This window comes from Tamandua tetradactyla, chromosome 17 (assembly GCF_023851605.1).
Source record: "Tamandua tetradactyla isolate mTamTet1 chromosome 17, mTamTet1.pri, whole genome shotgun sequence".
In the NCBI taxonomy this organism is placed as follows: Eukaryota; Metazoa; Chordata; class Mammalia; order Pilosa; family Myrmecophagidae; genus Tamandua; species Tamandua tetradactyla.
This window is the reverse complement of record NC_135343.1, coordinates 75729435-75735217: the sequence shown is the minus strand read 5'-3', so window position 1 is coordinate 75735217 and position 5783 is coordinate 75729435. Positions and strand designations below refer to the sequence as shown.

Sequence of the window (5783 nt, the reverse complement as noted above, 5' to 3'; positions counted from 1 at the left end):
AGGGAATTCAAGTGGAACTGCCTGAACTCCAGCCCCCCAATTCGCACCCCCTTCCCACCCATGAATCTCTAAGTCTCCATGCTCACCCTCCTCCTGGGTCGGTGCCCGGCTCCTGGGGGCCTTGACCATTCCTAGGAAGAGTGCCCCCCCCCAGAGGTGGTGCTCCCATAGCCAGTAGGGGTGGGGCGAGGGGCTGCTGGGCGCCGAGAGTTGGGGAAGGGAGCTGCGGCACCCAGTGGATGGGCTGCTCAGCGCCTGGACAGTGAGCTGTGGCGGGCGGCGCCAAGAGGTGCCCACTGTGCGCGAGGGGCGCTGCGCTCCAGGGAGTTCGCCAACCGGGTGGACCATCGTCCCCAGAACGGCCCGAGGATGTTCTCGGAGGTGGAAGCAAGGTGTTGGGCGTGGACCCCAATGCCATGTACTCCTTCCTCCTGGCCCACCTGGCAGTGCGTGGACGGCGAGTGGGTGCCGGGAACGGGGTGGGGGCCAAGGCCAAGCCGAGGCATCGGTCTCCTTCAGCAAAGCCAAACTCACCAACCAGGGTGATGGTGGGCGCCAGCTGGAGTTGAACGTCTTCCATAAATATGAACCCCGCATTCACACAGTGAGGGGAGTGGGTCCGCAGTGGGTGATCCCGGGCCAACGCCTCCCGGAGACCCAGTTCACAGCCATGACAGCTTACCAGAATGAGCATATCAGAGCTCTTGTAATATTCAGTACCATCCATCTGCTGAAGCTTTCCTTAATGCAATGGAAGGACACAATCACAAAGATGTGCAGAAAATAACCCTGCAGTTCACTGGCCTGGGTGTCTTCTCAATCACCCTGGGTGTCTTACTCCTGGCAGAAGCAGTCCGCTCTGTCCACCTGCCAGCCCGCACCCTCAGTCTGGAGATCCTGCCCTCCTCCCTTCTCCTCCTCTCCCAGCAGGGCTGTGAGAGAGTCCCTGCTCTGAGAAGCTGGGCTCACTCCACTACCCAGTCTCAACCCTCTGCCCAGTCCATATACTCATGGAAACAACCTATTCGGACCACTCATCTGCCAGTTTATTCAAGCTCCAACCTCATGACAATTGGTCCAGCCTCAGAATCGTCCACTTGTCATAATGCACGTCCACCTCCCGGTTCTAGTGAGTTCCCCGACCTCTGGTCTGGGAGTGGGACGCCATCACCCCTGCTTCCAGGTGCCAGGTCCCGTGTGGGCTGGGAGCTGTCTTCTCCCACGGCTCTACTGCACGCTATGCACCCCTCGCCCATGTGGTCTTGGCTTCCTCTTCCTCGGGGTCCTGGTCGTATGGAGGGTTCCTCTTCACCACAGACATTCTTGACAGCCAGTAGGACGCCTGGCCCAAGCCCTTGTGCTGACTTGAGGCTGCTGTGTAACCTGGAAAAGCCACGTTCTTTTCCCTAGTCCAGTCTTGTGTGGGCAGACTTACTCTTTGGCAGGACCCTTTGATTAGGTGGTTTCCATGGAGATATGTCTCCTCCCATTCAAGGTGGGTCTAAATCTGCTCACTGGAGTCCTTTAAGAGGGAACTGTTTTGGAAAAAGCTCAGAGCTAACACAGGCAGAGAGGTTTGGAGATGAAGAAAGGAAAACACCACCTGGGGAAACTGAAACCAGAAGCCAAAAGATCAGCAGATGCCAGCCATGTGCCTTCTCAGCTGACAGAGCCATCAGCCTTTCTTGAGTCAAGGTATCTTTCTCTGGATGCCTTAGTTTGTGCATTTTTATGGCCTTAGAACTGTAAATCTGTAACTTAATAAATTCCCTTCATAAAAGCCAACTCATGGGCAGGCCAGGGTGGCTCAGCAGACAAAGTTCTCGCCTGCCATGCTGGAGACCCGCGTTCAGTTCCTGGTGCCTGCCCATGCGAAAATAAAGAGCCAACCCATTTCTGGTATATTGCATTCTGGTAGCATTAGCAAACTAAAATACCTACCTTATAACCTCATGGACTCCCATGTCACCACCTTCCATGTGAATCACAGTCCTTTTTCTTAAAAGATGCACTAACCTTTTTTGCTCTGACAACCAAGTATTTACAGGGTAAGGGAAGGAAATAAAGCTTTTAAACTTCATCTTCAATAAGAGAAGGAATACACCTCCTATTCACCAAACACAACAGAATAAAACAACCCACCACCACCACCTATTTCCTATCATCTGCAAGAGCAGTTTAGTCCTGAGTTATTTTATATGTTATAAGTAAATTTAATTGGAAAACAATATATTTGGCTTAATTCACCATTATTCATAATAACAGAAATTGTTTGCTAAGGTCCAGAAACGTAGTTTTTGTTTCCCAGCATATGACTTCGGCACATCAGAATTTATAAATGCCACTGGTCCTACCTTAGTGAAATAAAAAGCACATTTTTAATGCTCTTCCTTGTTGCTTTGGAGTAGTTTTCCGTTTTGTGGCAGTTATGATGGTTAGAGGTGAGTTGTTATGGACAGAACAATGTATGGACAACAGATTTTAGGTGAAATGAAAATTTGCTGTCTACTAGAAAATGTGTCACTTTGAACAAATGTAGTTATTTTCTTGTATTGTTAAACAGAACCATTCATAATTTTCTTCTGACAGAGTAGCCAAAGACAATAAGCAGAAAACATTTTCTGCAAAATAAAAGTCATATGCAAAAAAAAAAATGATGCTCTGGGGATAACAGGAAGAAAATATTCCTAGGTGTGACTTAATCAACCAGCAAAAAACACTATAAATTGAATTTTTTTTTTTAACATAGGCAGGCACCGAAAATTGAACCTGGGTCTCCGGCACAGCAGGCAAGAATTCTGCCACTGAGCCACTGTCACACCATCCTATAATTTGATTTTTTAGATTAAAAAATGCAATAGATCTAAATTTAGCAGGTATTAGTGTATACTCTAAATTTAATACATGTCAATAAAGATTTATTGAATGCATATTATATGCCAGTCAATATAATAGACACCAGAGATATTTAAAAAAGCAGAAATAATTAAAACAAGGCATTTTATCACAAAAATGGAAATATAAACAATGCAACAGAAAAAGAAATTCAGAATTCAATCTAACTATATAAATTTAATATGTGATGTGCTGGTTTGAAAGGATTTATATACCCTAGAAAAGCCATGTTTTAATCCTAAATCACTCTTGTAGGAGCAACGGTTTCTTCTAATCCCTATTCAGTACTATAGGTTGGAAACTTAAGTTACCTCCATGGAGATGTGACTCAATCAATTGTGGGTATTAAACTTGATTACATGGAGACGTGACTTCACCCATGTGGGTGGGTCTTGATTAGTTTACTGGAATCCTATAAAAGAGGAAACATTTTGGAGGAAGCTGGAGATTCTGAGAGAGCAGAGAATGCTGCAGCACCACCATGAAGCAGAAAGTCCACCCGCCAGCGACTTTTGGAGATGAAGAGGAAAATGCCTCCCAGGGAGCTTCATGAAACAAGAGGTCTAGAGAGAAAGCCATGTGCCCTTCCAGCTGAGAGAGAAATCTTGATCATCATCGGCCTTCTTGAATCAAGGTATCTTTCCCTGGATGCCTTAGATTAGACATTTCTATAGACTTGTTTTAATTTGGACAATTTCACAGCCTTAGAACTGTAAATTAGCAACTTATTAAATCCCCCTTTTTGAAAGCTATTCCATTTCTGGTATATTGCATTCCGGCAGGTAGCAAACTAGAACATGTGATATATAAGAAAAGATTTGTTTGATGAATATTTATGGGTTTCACTGGTTATAAATTTGGAAAGTGATTTATTTAGATCAATACTTTATATAATATATAAAAGAAAACTCCAATTGAGCTAAGAAATAAATATAAATAGCCAAATTATAGGGCAAAACTACAAGAAAATCAACATGATCAGAAGAGAAATAATTTTCTCAGTTTTGAAGCATTGGAAGGAATCAGCAAGACTGATAGAAGCAAATATCTTCAGAGCTTTCAGATAATGAGAACCATAACACTAATATAAAATGTCAACAAAAGTCTAGAGAAATGCTTTTACCAATCATGACAAGCAAACATACTGATATTTTATAAATTATTCATTCAAAAATATAAAACACAACATTAAAATCTAAGTAGGTAAATTAATAAAAAATATGAATAAATAATTTACAAAAGAGAAACTCTAGATGGCCCGTACACTCCAGAAACAAAGCTCATCTTTATAAAAAAATAAATGCAGATTCAAGCAACCTTGAAGCATTGATTTATATTGTTAAATCAGGAGAAGTTAAAATAAAATGCAACATTTAGTGCTGGTCAGTTTGCAGTGACACTTGAGATTCATACATTATTGGTGGCAGTGTAAATTGTTACATCCCATTTGGAAATTATTATGACAGTGCATATAAAAATCCATAAAAATATTCACACACTTTGAATTATATATTACTCTTTTAGGAATTTATTTTAAAGAAAGAAATCAACCACAAAAATGCTATGTGACTGAAGTTAAATATTTTGTATGAAAATGAAAATTAATAGTAAATTAAATGCTCACCAAAAAGAGCAACATACAAAATTTTATGGTTATAAAACCTTAAGAATACTATGCAGGAAGAAAAAGAAGAACTCGATAATGAGAGATTGAATCAGTAATCAAGAACCTCCTGATAAAAAAGGCCTGGGGTGGGCCACGGTGGCTCAGCAGGCAAGAATGCTCGCCTGCAATGCCAGAGGGCCTGGGTTCGATTCCTGGTGCCTGCCCATGTTAAAAAAAAAAAAAAAAAAAAAAGGCCTGTATCAGATGGCGTCACTAGTTTCTGAGTTTTACCAAATTCTTCAAAGAAGAATTAACATCAATCTTGCTCAAACTCTTCCAAAAAATTGAAGGGGAGTGTTCTAGTTTGCTAGCTGCTGGAATGCAATATACCAGAAATGGAATGGCTTTTAAAAGGGGGAATCTAATGAGTTGCTAGTTTACACTTCTAAGGTCGAGAAAATGTCCCAATTAAAACAAGTCTATAGAAATGTCCAATCAAAGTATCCAGGGAAAGATACCTTGATTCAAGAAGGCTGATGAAGTTCAGGGTTTCTCCTCTCAAATGGAAGGGCACATGGTAAACACAGTCAGAGTTTCTCTCTCATCTGGAAAGGCACAAGGTGAACACGGTCAGGGTTCCTCTCTCATTTGAAAGGGCACATGACGAACACAGCATCATCTGCTAGCTTCTTCTCCTGGCTTCCTGTTTCATGAAGCTCCCTGGGAGGCATTTTCCTTCTTCATGCTCAAAGGTCGCTGGCTCGTGGACTCTCTGCCTCGTGGTGCTGCAGCATTCTCTGCTGTCTCCGAATCTCTCATTCTCCAAAACGTTTCCTCTTTTATACGACTCCAATAAACCAATCAAGACCCACCCAAATGGGTGGAGACATGTCGTCACCTCATCCAGTTTAACAACCACTCCTGACTAAATCACATCATCCAGGGAGATGATCTGATTACAGTTTCAAACATACAGTATTGAATAGGGATTATTCTACCTTTGTTCTAATAAAAATGGGATTTTGATTAAAACATGGCTTTTCTAGGGGGCATACTTCCTTTCAGACCAGCTCAGGGAGGGAGCACCTCTTAACTCGTTCTATGATACAACATCATCCTAATATCAAAGACAGAAAAAAAAAATCACAAGAAAAGAAAAACTATAGGCCAATATCCCTTATAAATACAGACGCAAAAATCCTTAACAAAGTACTAGCAAACTGAATTAGAACAGTACATTAAAATAATTATAATCCATGGTCAAGGGGGATTTATCCCAGAA

The 5783-nt window shown here is 42.2% G+C and overlaps 1 pseudogene; it reads left to right on the top strand.

The window, feature by feature from the left end:
- Positions 1-369: 369 nt before the first annotated feature.
- On the top strand, positions 370-1337 carry LOC143661239 (T-box transcription factor T pseudogene; annotated as a pseudogene).
- Positions 1338-5783: the final 4446 nt, after the last annotated feature.